This window comes from Chiloscyllium punctatum, chromosome 11 (genome assembly GCF_047496795.1).
Source record: "Chiloscyllium punctatum isolate Juve2018m chromosome 11, sChiPun1.3, whole genome shotgun sequence".
Taxonomy (NCBI): Eukaryota; Metazoa; Chordata; class Chondrichthyes; order Orectolobiformes; family Hemiscylliidae; genus Chiloscyllium; species Chiloscyllium punctatum.
Window position 1 is genome coordinate 37,842,026 of NC_092749.1, and position 16,060 is coordinate 37,858,085.

Below are 16,060 nucleotides of genomic sequence, written 5' to 3' on the forward strand. Positions count from 1 at the left end.
ACTATTACTTAGAGAACTACCTCCCCAAAAAAGTGGTATGCGGATGGATCTGGGTGTTCTTATACGTAAAACAAAAAAATGGCATTGAGCGCAGCAAATAAATAAGAAAACAAATGAATTTTGGACCTTATAAGGGTCACAGTTTAAAAATATGAACAAACAGGGACTTTTTGTTTGCTATTGTAGAAGGTGCTGGTGAAGCCTCACTAGGAATACAGGTTGTTCTGCTGTAACGCACGTTTCGTTAATGCAAATTCACTTTAACACGATTGACAAATTGGGGACAGTGTTTCTAAATGGAACTACAGCATGCTGTAAATTGTTTTTAAAAGTGTATGTCACTGATGTCAAAACAGATTACTGCTCACTATTACTGCTTTGTGAAACACTGATGTTACAAATTACCTGTCAATTTTATCCAGCAGTACTTCATTGGATGTGATGTGATCTGGGATTTCCCAATTATGTGAAGGATGCTGGATGAAATATAGACAGATGAAATATAGACAGCTAGCACTTACCACTGTGAGAGATTTAAAAGAAGGGCAATAGCACTCATATATTTCTTACTAAATGGATAGGCTTTAGTCTCTCAACCAGTTTATCACCAAAATGCACAGATTGGTAAATGGCACTAAAAGTGGGGAGGATACATTTATTTATATTTCTGACTATCCATATTTTTGGACAAGATCACTGGCTGAATAAGTTAAAGTTTCATTACATAATTTTGGGTGTGATTAGGGATTCAGGTTCTACAGCTTCCTCTATTTTCTTGGTGAGAATTACAAGCTAGTGAGTTTGACCTTGGGTTACTAAACAAGTAATCCTAGCAGAGGGCAATTACAAATATACCAGGGTAATTAACTAATCTAATTTTCAACATGGAGAAATAGAAATAGTATTAACTTGGGCCTAACAACTACTTCCAAAATCAAATTATTAAATGTTTGAACAGTACTTTTGTTTAATCGCAAGACGTCTGACCAAAGTTAATAAATTATATAATATAGAATTCATCAACCAATGTTACTTTCAAAACTCATAGCAGTACGCTTTACATATTTTTGAAGTATAGATTTTTTGGTAGGAAACAAGGAAGATCCTTTTACTTCCAACAACTATAAGTCAGCCATCAGAAGCGTTCTCTGCCAATTTGCATTGTATTTAAGGCCTTCTTTGTCAGTTCACTACAATGTTTAGCATTGATTATTACTGACATTCTGCCTCTAGATGGATTAACACTCCAATTAATCTTCAATCATAACACATTTTAAAATCATACATAAAAATTACTTGCAATTAAAGTCATCATAAATTATTTTGCAAAACTTGGACAGCTTGAATATTGTTTTCTTTGTTACAATTCTCAAGACAGTACTATAATGATCGTAGGTTAATGTTTTCTTCAAAAATTGTACTTGTTCAATAATAAAATGCTTGTTGAAGAGTGTCACTAATTCAGATTAGTGAAAAGAACACTAGTCCCTTTGAAACATTAACTGCCCAATGCTTGCCATTGAACCACAACAAATTAGTAAATGCACTATTGCTTCTATTTTTTTTCCATCCTTAAGAATAGGTTGAAAAACAGAAAATAAAAAAAAATACTCAGCCTCTATGGACGGAAAAAAAAGCTGGTGAATATTTTCAGTTGATGGCCTTATACTGAGACTAAGAAAAAGTAAAGATTTAATAGGTTTCAAGCAGGGTCAACATGCAGAAAATATAAACTTATTCCAAGCAGTTCATTCTACATCCTAAATACTCAGTGTGAAAAAAAACACCCTCATCCTTTATTTCTTTTTGTATAATATTTTAAAACTGTGCCCTCTGTTTCTTAATCTGTATGAGTGGGAACCGTTTCTCCCTATCCACTTTGGCCAGAACAAACATGATTTTGAAAACGCTATCAAATCTGCTTTTAGCTTTCTCTTCTCTGGGCTTTTATTCCCCAAATAAGGCATGATTAGGATCTGAAATATTTTAACCAAGTGTGTGATGAAGGCAGATAAAATTGAAAACTTTAAAGGAGAATCGGATAAATAACTGAAACAGAAAGACTTGCACGTAAAAGGATAAGGAATGGAGAATAGATAAGCTGCTCTTCCAAAATTAATATGCACATGACAGGCCTTATGGTCCCTTCCTTTGTAACAACTATTCTATGATTCTATGAAGTTGCTGGATGAGGGAAGGAAAAATAACAAAAGGGAAAGTCTGTGGCAGGGTGGACAGCAGGAGAAATTAAGATGACCCTGTAGTTTCAACAATTTTTTTTAAAGAAATAGATTAAAGGTCAGGCTAATGAGCAAACATTGCAACTAGAGGTAGTGCAAACAGCAGAATCATGGACAACTAATGTCTTTGTGAATGTAAAGTTATTTCCAATCAGCTTCTGCAGGGTTCAGTATTAGGGCCATTATGGTTTGTGATGATTGTATATCAATAATTTTGACGATTGTATATCAATAATTTAGACGATTGTATATCAATAATTTAGACGATTGCATGCAGGGAACATAATTAAGAATTTCAGAGAAAATAAAAATTAGTCAATTGGGTGATACTGAAGAAGTCATGGAATAAAGACAGATATCAGGACTGGTCATATGAGCAGAAAAGCACACACAGAATTCAATCCCAAAATATCTGAGGTAATGATTTCAAGGAAATAGACAATGCAAGGAGTATACACTGAATTGTAGAATTCTGAGCAGAGCAGAGGAACAGATGGACAATGAAGTGTATTTCTGTAAATCCCTAAAAGTAGAACAGGTAAAAGAGATGGTCAAGAAACAATGGGTGAGGGTGGGATACTTTGCCTTATTGGCTGAGTCCAGAATACAAATGCAGGGTGATTATGCTACAACTGATAAAAGTTAGACTGCAGCTTGAACATTTCCCAGAGCTCTGGTCATTGCCTGACAGAAGATTGTGATCACACGAGAGAAGAGTATAAAAGAGACTTATGAGGATATTGCCAGGAATGGAGAATTTTGGCAATGATCAAAGCTTGGACTTACTGGGATTTTCTTCTTTGAAGCAGAGAAAGCTAACAAAAGATCTAATTGAGCCATTCATGATTCTACTATTCTCTCTTACCTTCCATCCCAAAACTGACTTTTCCTTTCATTATTTTGTTCCACACACTTTTCACTTGCTTAAAATCTATTACATCTCTAGCGTTATCCGCTCCGATAAAAGGTCATAAGACTGAAATGCAAACTATTTCTCTGCACAAATACAGCTGCTGAATATTTTATCTTTTTGTTGTCATTTCAGATTTCCAGCATCAGCAATATTTTGTTTTAGATAACATTTATCCTGCTTTCACTGCAGAGACAGAAGAAATCCTGGACAGCACACAGTAATAACTTAAATTATTATACAAAGGAGCAAAATCCTTTAAATTGATTGTATCCAGTGATAGAACCTATGACTGGAAATTTTCTAAATGTAGAAATTGTCCTCTTCCAACTAGTCTTCGGGGTTGGTAAGAAGCAAAGCAAAATAACACACCTTCATAAATTACTAGATTAAAATAGAATTTAGCAGGATACATTTGCTAGATGGGTAGTGGTCATATTTAACACTGCAAATGACCTTGCTGTTTCCATACAAATACTTTAAAGGGCAGGCAGGAGATTTTCCATATGGAATACTGACAGTGTTATCAAGGAAACAGGAAATTTGGAAATTGTGAAGGTGCAATTTAATAACCATATCTTACCCAAATTCCAGCAAAAAAAAATCTGATGTCAGAGACTAAAACTTTGGAATTACAGACACAAAGAAAATAGCGATTATTCAGAGTTAATTGTTAAACCTACTAAGAAAAATTAAAGCTAGGTGGGAGAGTGTTAATTGATGTTTAACAACCTATGCATAATTTTGGGTCAATGAAAGGGCACAACTTTATTCCTAGACACCAATTTTAAGCAACTGATATTTCAGTAGTGAGAAAATTGGACCTCTTCATGTCAAACTCTAATTTATTTTGGGAGATCAGTATACATAAATATATAGTTATTAACTTTACAGCTGTGAATTAGCCTCTGTTCTACTTTTCTAACAACCAGATTGATTACCTTTTGGACTGTGGTAACTAAAACATTTATTCTAAAATCCAATGAAAATGCCACCAGATTTTTATTAAATAATGTGCCTTTAGTTATCATCAACATAAAGATGTGTACTGTCATCAAAGACATCCCCAAAAGAAACTAAATTAATCTGCTGTTAAAGATAAAACTTCACTGTGGTTTGTGGGTCCACAAAGATGATATGACAATTGTATATTTACACTGTAATTACATATTAGCTGCAAATATAAAATGTTACAGTAAAATCAAATAATAAATTTGGTAACAAAAAGCCTCCTCTACATACATATTTGTTGTGCATACAATAGCGATAATGGATTAGGTCTTATCTTTATCACCATAAACCAGATTGCAAGTGAAATAAAAACGTCTGGCTGACTTTCCTCCATAACCTGTTAAAAATTCAGTAAACCATTCTTAGTTATTTGATTTTTGCTACTTTGGCCAAATTATAAATTATTGAGCAGAAATCAGATGTCCTTCCTTTCCCAGAGAGCTAACCTCAACTTTTGCATCCATCAGCATCTCTAGGATAATAAAAAAATCAAATGGACTTACTCTTCATACAGCAGTAATAGTGTCTAAAAATTATATAGTATATTCACACATGCAGTTTGGGTCGACATAAGAGCACAATAGCACATTAAGTAACTATCAGATATGTAATATTGTTGCAAAAAATTCTAACTCAACAGATGGGATCTTCCTGTAACATACAGCATCAGTTAGACTTACATGACTAGATCTTGACTTTTTTTGCTAAATGTCAATTTGCTAAAGGTTGCAAGATGATAAAATTACAGTTAATACAGGTTACACAGCAAACAAGATGTAAGAGATAATGGCAAGCAACTATGTATCTCCTGCCAGATTTAAGAATTGTAAAATTAACAATTCAAAGTCTAAGATGATAATGAAAATTAGTGTGGGTAAACTGGTGTCAATGGAAAGGAAAATAAAAGAGGGAGAGAAGAAAGTTTGGATTGAGAGAGAAAAAGATTGGAATGGAAATAAAGTGTTATAGCTTTAACTTTAAAGAAGATACCCACACTTGTAACAGTTCATTACTCATGCCAGACAGGGAGGTTGGTAATAATTAACATTCATTATGTTATTAAATGGGTATTTAAACTTGAAATGACAGGCTTCTTTCTTTGGTGGCCTCCAAGTCAACTGCAGAAATACATCTACTTCACACCATTCAATGCATTTCAATAATAAGGGAGGTTTGAATGATACCAATTTTTGCAAAGCTAATAGTGGAGCAGTGTAACCTGCACACCAACTTTTGGATACCATAATTTAAATGTACTTCTGTTTCTCACCTTATGTTATTGTACCATGTCACAAAAGGTTCTACTAGCCTCACCTTTGAGAGCAATATCTGGACTAGTGAGCTTTTAAATTATTTGCTGTCTGAGCACGGTCTTCCAGGTGGACAAACATAGTCAAATTGGACTATTCTACAATTACATGGAACACAGAAGAAGATGGCTTCTTTTTTAAAAAAAACCTTCATGTAATACCTTGAAAATAAGCATTAACTGCAATAAGTCAAATTTTGCAAGTTTTTGTAAATATAATGTTGAGATAAAAATACACTGTTGTGCCTCGTAATGACCCGTTCAAAAAAAGTTTTCATAACTTCATTAAAAGTTACAAACCTTTCTGAATGCATTACTAGAAATTCACAAGTTATACTCAATCTGCATAACTAAAAGGAAATGTATCATAACATACCAAAATTATTAATGCAATCTAATGCATAGCAAGTTTATTCTCAGTTGAGCATATACATCCCTCTGAAAGTACTATCCAATTAGTTTCACTTCCATGATCTTCTCTAGCTTCCCTGCAAAATCTCCCCGAGTATCTCCCCTTTTAAAGTGGTCACTGAATTTGATCCAAACAGCTTTTCAGGCACTGCATTCCAGATCATAATTGCTCAGAGTTAATTTTTTTTCCTCACATCACCTCTTTTGCCGGTACCTTAAATCTGTATCCAATGATTACCAAACTTTCTGCACTGGAAACAATTTTTCATCATTTATTCTACCAAATCCTTTCATGAATTTGAATACCTCTATTAATACCTCTATTAATAGTGTACAAAGAGAAACCTTGAAAATACGGAATTGCGTGTATACCAGTTTTTCATCCCTGGCATACATGAGCAAATCTACTCTCCACACTCTTGAAGGACCAGTCATTGCTTCAATAGGTAGTGCTCAGGATTGGAACTATAAACCAGCTGAGGCCTAACCAGTGGTTTATAAAAGTTCAACAATAAGACCAGCTTGCCTTTGTATTCCGTGCCTTTCTTTATAAAATCAAGGAACATGCAATCTTTTGTAAACTATACATTTGGAAACAAGCTTCCTTTAGCAAAATAAATTTTACCATGTAATCATATTCTTTCAGTGTGACAACAAAAAAAGCTTGAATTTATATAGCATCTTTAACATAATGAAGTGTACTGAGGTATTCTACAATTTGATATTGAGCCATATAAGGAGAAAATAGTGTCCCAATAATTACTTGGAAGAAATTTCAACTTACTGCAAGAAATATTTGTATTATAAACTACTAAGCAGCTTCAATAATTTATGCATCTGTCCTTGATAGCAGATTAAGAAACTACATGCGAATAAATATAATTATGAAAAGGGTCATTTTGATTGCAGAGTTTCAAAGCTCTTCTAAATTTGTCTGATATTTTCTTTTGAAAGTACCCATGTCAAGCACCAAACTGGAAACATCTATAAAAGCATCACTCAAAATATTCAAATCCTTAATAAGTTATAACATTCGTCAAATTAAACCTTCTCATGTCTTTACAGTAACTAAAAATGTTATTGTATAATTTAAGTGCTAGCTCACTTGTCAAATCTCATTGAATAGCCACCATTTTTGTTTCTTTAATTCAAAGCTGCAGCAGCATGGAATTTTGGAGCAAAGAGCAAAAGGCAGCAGAGAGAGTACACATTTTCAAATTACAAATAATGGAAAAAATAATAAATCTTTGAAACAAAAATCTTTTATCGTGAAGAAAATAGAAAATGATAACAATTTTGTCAGGTGCTGACAGCAGAAAAAGAATCACCTAAACCTAAAGGACTTAAACTTTGGAATTCCATTCTATGACTCTTCCATGAATTCTCCAGAATTTGCACGCTTGTTGTGTCACAGCACTTACTAATTTGTGACACCTTTAAAGCTAAAGGATAGCATTTAAACTATAGCAATAACTTCAACATGGGAAATAAGAATATACAGTTCATGAAGAAACAGAACTGAGACAATCATGGGAAAATGCTCTAATTACAGATATAGTTGTATAAAAATAACAGATTTTAATATACACAGGAAGTGGTGTTTGTTATGGGAAAATAAACCCCAGAGTAATATAAGCACAGCACGAACTCATGAATCCAGTTATTTGTCCCATTACAATCCCAATCTTCAGCGTTCATATTTAAACTCCAAATGGATGTACAATTTTTATTTTTCAAGTAATCATTTTGAAAACAATATAGATTTAGAAGAGCAACAAGTATTATCATCAGTATAAATATTGTTGTATTAATTAATGCAGAGTTCATGTTTGTGTCATGAAATAATGGGTCGTGATTTAGTGAAATGGAATTTTATTTTCCTATTCAACAGTGAACAAAATGAGGAATAGCTAAACTAGGATTCTGCTCAACTGACTGGGATTACAATTTGCAGGTGTATAGTCATGCCAGGCAGGTTGCACTGCCAAGATATTTAGTACTGTTGTGGAAATAAGTCATCAGTGATCAGCCCAACAATTCTATTTTAAAAAGGATGGAATAAAGCAAAGTTAGTATTGCAGAATTAGGCAAAATTAGGATTTCAAAATTAATGATGCTAGATTATTGGATCGAACAGCAATTTCCTCATAATAATGAACAAATGATGTAAATCACAACAGGATGCAAACACAATGACATTTGTAGAAGGATGTGAAGAGGTAGGTTGAACAAACTGAATACAAAGCCACAAGCTTCATATTTCCTTACATATCAATTGTATTGTTCTGCATATATACTCTTGAGAATAATCCAAAGTAAAACAGCCCAGCATCACAAAGATTAGAAAATTACCAGCCTGCTGGTAATTTAAGCCCAAAAGTTTAAAACAAAAAATGTTGTTTTACACTCACCATGAAGCATTAATTACATACTATGTTTTTGACTGGTTCAGTTTCATGATACAGCTGAAAAATGTTTGCACCTGGGTTCTATAGCTGTCATCAAAAGGAGAAAAACAAACTCTTCTGCAAAGATTGACAACTAACGTGTTTTTCTAATCCAAAACGGCAAGGGGAAGACAAAACACAAAAAGCAATTAAAGCAATCAAACCAAAGAGGAGATTCAGAGCATAACATTCGACTGCCCTAGGTTTGGAAACATATCAGAATTAGCAGTGCAAAAAAAATGCGTCTACCCTGTGTAGCTGTATTAAATTCAGGTGCAGGGTCCTGTTTAGATTGGACAGATCCCAGCAACAGAACAAAGTCAGTCTGTTTCTGCTCCATATCCAGATTCTACAAGTTAACAGCTTTTCATGAAAAGCTGCCATCAAGAAATGTCAATCAGGTCTTACTGTAAGTGGGAACTCCTGCAGAAATAACTGGATACAGGTTTGCAAAACACATTTCTTTTGCAGTGCAAACACAGAAGGTGTTTGACAGGGACCTCTCTTGAAACTTGGTAATTACATGCAGGCACTTCTGAGATTTAGTGAACAGCAAAGATAAGATTGTCAAATTATTACCTCTGATAGATAATTTGCATTTGCCTCCAGCAAATCATTCTCTGTCACAATCTTATTTGTATTTCTTTATTTTCTCAATAACACAATAATCAGTGTTACCTTGCACTTCTCTTGTTCATCCCACATACCAAATATAAATGTTCAAACAAATTGATTCTCCTTCATACAACAGTACTAGTTGAAATCAAATTCCACTGCAACTGCTTCTTACACTAACTCATGATCTCAACCAGGATCTCAAAAACCAGTCATCTCCATCAGCCTTTCTTTCCTATGACAGATGTGAAGTTTTAAAAATTCATTTAACTATCAACAAATCGTTATCTCACACCTATCCTCATTTTCGCCTTTACTATTTAAAACCTTGATGGTGCCTTGAAAAATTATTTTATTTTAGTAAATGGTAATGTTCTTAACCAAGTCTGAGGAAAAAAAGTTTGAGGAAAAGTCACATTGACTTGAAATGTTAACTCAGTTTCTCTCTTCGCAAATGCTGTTGTACTCTTTGGGTTTCTCCAGCAATTTCTATTTTTATTATCCAAGGAAAAATATACTTCTCCTGTAATTATCCAGCTAATAAAACTGTTATAATACACAATATTGAAATACTAATTACACAGATCTTCTATATTCCATCTCGCCCCACCACCCAATAAATAATTTTAATCTTTTCTTGTCTTGAAAGTTGCATGCTATATTCTTTATTGTTGGAGACTTCAAATTACATAATTATTAAAAACATTTTTCTGTCTCTTGAATCTATCTTTCTGTGGTTTCTAACACTGAAGTCACAATTTCAACTAACTCTACCCAGTTCAGGTTTTGTGTCGCTCACTGAAGATTCTTTAATCTGATTGGTTTAGGGATACCCAGTTGCTTACGCCACTTATGTAGATCCCATTTGCATTATATAAAGGGTGCTGTGCTTTTAGGTTGATTGGTCAACAGTAACTTGTGTGCAAAAGTCATCAGGAAGTCTATGATTGAGAACAATTGTAACAAACAGCTAGCAACATTTGTTCAATGTTCAGAACAAAAGTCAGTCCTATTGTTATAAACCAAGCTGTAAGACTGCAGATATTATTCACAATTCACATCTTGAACCGTAAAGGAGCGGTGCATAAATTTAATCTAACCTGTAATTCTGTCACTTTATATTTATATTCAGAGCATGCACAAGAGACGTGCACAGATCAACATTTTTAATAATACCAACATTAAGAAATACAACAAATCATAATTGTGCACAGGTCATCATTTTACCTGTGACAAGCACCCAAAAATATTTTTCCTGTTCTCAAAGTATATCTACAGAATTGACCGTGACCCTATTCCCAACCCTATTAAAAAAAGAAAATGCAGACTCCTTTATTACTCATGTTTCTCATCCTACAAACATGACTTGAGCTTTATTCTGAATAATGGATTTCAACAGTAATAAAGAGGAGGACATTATTGTTGTTTCATCGAAGATGCCATGCAAAATCAGCCTTTATTACAAGGGCAGGCCACACATTTAGGTCTCATTTGAATAACTTAAAACTGATTATATGCTGCAAACTGCTTTATCCTGTTAATTTAAAGCAATCTACTCTGGCATCTCACTAATAATCTCTTTAAAAAAGAAACTATAAGCGAGAATGTTATTAAAATAAATTTAGAAAATGCAGACCCATATTATTCTTTCCACTAAGGTTAAACCCTCTATGAATTACAGTTTATGGAAGAATCTTTTAGGGCCTAAAGCCCAGAACTATGACCTCTGATGATAAGTTTGGCAGAAGCAAACCATAGGTCCAAGCAGAACATCTGGTTTGAATTACTTCTTTAAAAAATAGTCCCTGTACTGGGAAGTTGGTATTGAAACAGCTTAGTCTATATGATTCCACTGATTTCAACACTGCACACAGAAAAAGCCAGAAAGAATGTCAATCATCAGAGACTTTTTGGTGGCCTCTGCAGAATTGCACAGTCCATTTTTTTTTGTTCTTATTTCACATCTTCATTGCACAGCTGTTTTAGTCCTTTGAGATCTAGTGACAACTCCAATCTTTCCAAGCTCACATTAATTATTTTACTGCAATTAAATAATGTTGGAATTGATATCTTGTGTTGGCAACTGTTTCAGAGACAGATTGCACTATTTCATTGTGCTGCCATACACTAGCCACATCACATAAAATTGTCTAAAACTGAATGTAATATTGCATACAATCCATTAAAACATTTTTATAAATTCCTGCTATTTTCATCACTTTAAATGAGCAAATTTTGAGAAAGTTATGTTGTTTCTTTCACTTTAAATTATAATAACTAGATTACAATGAAATGGCGAATGCAATAACTTAGAAAATAAGTCACACTGGTAACACAGAATATTTTTAAAAAGCTTTTATTTTTAAAAGAATCAATGCATTCTTGAAATGAAAACTTACTATTGCAAGAATACATTCCCCTTGTCAAAGAAATTCATTTTCCTGGGCATTAATATTAGTGGAATTGATTGTGAAAGTTTTTTTAAAAATGTTAATAAAAAGTACATGCCATTTGTAAAGTTGACATTGATAGCTCTTGATTGCCCAATAGCATCCCATCTGCAAATTAACTGTTGTTCAAGGAAACAGAACTGCATATTCTGACCGCCTAAGTGAAGTGATTCTTGGACAATGTGGTGTGACAATGCGAAAATTGTGGCATTGGCCTAATCAAGATGTATTACCTTTTATGGTCATGTGATAAATTGAAAGAAATATTGCAAATTTACATACTTGGAAAAAATAAGAAAGAACCAATTACTCAATAATAAATTTAGACCCACAGTATAAACAATTTATATGTCAGTACTGAGATTCAGCCACTGGATGTATAAAATCAAAGAGTTATGGATCAGATGCTGGAGAAATTTGTTTTAAAAATATTATGAAAAAATAAATCTGAGGTTGTCAGGGACTAGGGGTCAATGTAGTTTTGCACAGCAATCAGTGACTATAGGATAACAGCAACAGAGGTATGGATGAGCTGGAGTTGGAAGAGGGTGGGGAATGGAAGATTAACCATGAAGACACAAGAGTTCAAGTCTAGTGGTCAAAATTATTAATTCAGCAAAGTAGGGACAAAGATAGAAAACACAACCGGGTTGAAACTTGTCTGGGGTCAGGAACTCAAGTAAGCAGAGAAAACATCAGGAATGCAAATAGTATGGCTCTAGCTGAAATACTGGCATAGAAAATTCGTGGCAACAATATAACAATTTCCATATTTGCAATGTACTACTGATATCAAGTAAACACTCTGACGACACAAAAGAAAAGGAGGATTACAGACAGGAATCAGTTGTTGTTATGCAAGGTACATGCACATGTAATGGATCCTCGGATTTCTTTACCCAGAGGGCTGTTGAAGCTCAGTCATTTACTACATTTAAGATCAATAGATTTCTAGATACTGACATCAAGAGATACAGGGAAGGCATAGCGTGTGATTTCCAAATCAGATGCATTTGCAGGGGCTGGTCTCCTAAAGTTGGGTTGAGTTCTTGAAAATTACAACTTGATGTGCACCACCCTTATTAAAACTGCAGTAGAGCCTTCCTTAAGACCATAAGTTGTGGGAGCATAAGTAGACACGGTGGCTCAGTGGTTAGCACTGCTGCCTCACAGCACCAGGGACCTGGGTTCATTTCCAGCCTCAGCTGGCTGTGTGGAGTTTGCACTATTGCCCCATATCTGCGCAGGTTTTCTCTGGGTGCTCCAGTTTCCCCCCACAATCCAACGATGTGCAGGTTAGGTGAATCAGCCATGCAAAATTGTCCATAGTGTTCAGGGATGTATAGGTTAGGTCGATTAGTTCAGGGAACGGGTCTGGGTGGGTTACTCTTCAAAAGGTTGGTTTGGATTTGTTGGGCCAAATGGTGTTTCCACACTATAGGAATTCTATGAAATTCCATTCTAAGCCATTTGGCACATCAAGTCTGCTCAGTCATTCAAATAGATCATGGCTGATCCAATAATTATCAACTCTATTTTCTTGTCTTCTCCCATAACTTCAATTTCCCTACAAATGAAAAATCTATCTTTGCTTTGAATACACTTTATGACCTTGTCACTACAGCCCTCTGCAATAAAGAATTCCACTGACTGACTACCCTCAGAAGAAATTCCTCCTTATCACTGTCTTAAATGGTGGCTTCTAGCTCTGGTACTAGACCTCTACCACATGGGGAAACAATCTCTCTGCATCTACCCTGTCATGTTTCAATAAGTTCGACTCCCATTCTCCTAAGATATTCCCTCCCCATTACCAGATCAACCTAGTCAACCTTCTTTGGACTGCCAGTACACCTTTCCTTAGATAAAGTGACCAAAACCGTTCATGGTATTGCAGTTGTAGTCTGACTCGTGTCTAACTGAGCATTAGCAGGATCTTTCCATTCTCATACTCTATTCCCTTTGAAATAAAGGCCAACATTCTATTATCTGTCCTATTACCTGAACTTAGATGCTAGCTTTTTATGATTTATGTATCAGGAGAGAATTGAGCACAGGGGTTTGGAGGTCATGTTGTGGCTGTACATGACATTGGTGAGGCCACTTTTAGGATATTGTGTGCAATTCTGGTCTCCTTCCTATCAGAAGGATGTTGTGAAACTTGAAAGGATTCAGAAAAGATTTACAAGGATGTTGCCAGGGTTGGAGGATTTGAGCTATAAGAAGAGGTTGAACAGGCTGGGGCTGTTTTCCTTGGAGCGTCAGAGACTAAGAGGTGACATTACAGTGGTTTATAAAATCATGAGGGGCATAGATAGGATAAATAAACAAAGTCTTTCCCCTGAAGTGGGGGAGTCCAGAACTAGAAGGCATAGGTTTAGAGTAAGAGGGGGAAGATATAAAAGAGACCGAAGGTGCAATTTGTTTACGCAGAGTGTGGTATGTGTATGGAATGAGATGTCAGAAGAAGTGATGGAGGCTAGTACAATTTCAACATTTAAAAGGCATTTGGATAGGTATATGAATAGGGAGGGATATGGGACTTGGTGCTAGCAGGTTGGACTAGATTGGGTTGGGATATCTGATCGGCATGGACGAGTTGGACCGAAGGGTCTGTTTTATGTGCTGTACATCTCTATGACTCACAAAATCCTTTTGTGCTTCAGCTTTCTACAGTCTTTCTCCACTTAAATAATCTTCAGCTGTTATTCTTCCTTCAAGTGTATTACCTCACATTTTCCAAGAATATAATCAAGCTGATAAATTTAATGCCCACTCGTTTAATCTGTCTACATCCCTCTGCAAACTCATTGAGTCATCCTCAGCACTTGCATTCCCACTGATTTTTGTGCCATCCACTGGCTTGGTGATAGTACATTCACTTCTGTCATCCAAATCATCATGTGGAGGTGCCGGTGTTGGTCTGTAGTGGACAAAATCATAAGTCACACAATACCAGGTTATAGTTCAACAGGTTTAATTGAAATCACAAGCTTTTGGAATGCAGTCTCTTTGTCAGGTGAAGTTGCCTGACAAAGTGGCTTTCCTCCAAAGGTTTGTGATTTCAAATAAACCTGTTGGATTATAACCTGGTATTGTGTGATTTCTGACTTAATCCAACTCATTATATACACTGTAAATAACTGCAGTCTCAACACTAATCCCTGTGGCACTCCAACACTTACAGATTGCCATCGCGAAAACACCCACCCCCCCCCCCCCCCCCCAGACCATTAATTTCAACTAATATATCCATCTAATATACTACCTCCAACACCATGAGCTCTGAATTTAGTAAGTAGCCTAAGGTGCAGTACCTTATAAAAGGTCTTCTGGCAATCAAAATATATTATATCCACTGTTTCCTCTTCACCCAAACAGCTGGTATTTCCTCAAAGCATTCTAATAAATTTGCTTGTCTTGATTACCCCTTCATGAAGCCATGCTAACCCTGCTCAATTATGCATTTATAAATGCTCTGCTACTACACCCTTAATAATAAATTCTACCAATTTCCCATAAACAGATATTAAGCTAACTAGCCTTTTATCTTACCATTAATCATTACAGATCACTATCATCACAGAGCTAGCAGCAGCAAAAGGAGCTAGTTCAACACATCACGTGATGGAAAGTACAAGAGGGCAACACTGCCCACGTCGAAACATCGAAAAATATATTCACTTGCAACTTTACAGACCTAAAATGCTGTGTTTCATAATATTATGACAGTCGGAATCATTCTTTCCTGTAGGGCTTTAATCGTTTAATGGTGTCCTTTTAATCCTCAAGCTGTTAATGTACAAAAGGCGGCAAGGGTATAAGTGATGCTCCTTCAATTGGAAATGTCAGTCTCCTCTATTCACAACAGAACATCTAGAACATATAGCAATCATAGCATTGGATCAACAAGCCACAGGTTGATAGCTTAGATGGTTATAGTAGGAATTGCATCAAATAGGAAATTTGTCACTTTGTGGGCTGGCACCAGAATAAATATTTCAGAATGCAGTTAAACCCTAAAATGACATTTGAAATCCAAATGCTTGAAGAAATTACTATGCAAATTAATACATAGTGAGAAGAGGAGGAAATGAGGTTTCAATGGTACTAACAATCAATGAATTATTTTTTAAAATCCCATAAAATTCGATGGTGATGTTTACTAGGAGAAATTCTCTAAAGCACTTTTCCATCTAATTTTTTACTCAAGTTTGCTTACTTTAGTTGTGCCAATCTTATTTAACCTGAAAATGAAGAAGTCAGAAGCCAATAGAACAGAATGGCAAAAGATATTTTTAGAAAGCCAGTTTTTGGAAATTTGCATTGTAATCGCTAAATTAAATTTGACTAGGTGCTAACAGAAAAGCTTCCTACAGTCTTAAGTAATTAATAATCTATAACAGAGAAAGAACAGAAATTCTGGTGAATTTGCACAAATAAGTCTGAAAACACAAACAAGGCTTTGATTCTCAGGTCAAAGATCAACATATTAGTACTGCAGCAGCTCCCATTCTTAAGACCTGTGTAAACTGACAACTGCTGTTAACGATTGAAGTTAAATTAGTAATGTGAGACTGCTAAAGGCTTGCAACAAGGAAAATAAAAAGAACAAGTCAAGTGATACAATGACAATGCATTTAACAGAATAGTTCGACAAAAAAACA

The 16,060-nt window shown here is 35.0% G+C and overlaps 1 protein-coding gene across 2 annotated transcripts in view; it reads right to left on the bottom strand.

Annotated features, from left to right (window-relative positions):
- The window catches only part of srbd1 (S1 RNA binding domain 1), a 272,374-nt gene that overhangs the window by 112,495 nt on the left and 143,819 nt on the right, over positions 1-16,060 (bottom strand). The gene's annotated exons all lie outside the window — the stretch shown is intronic.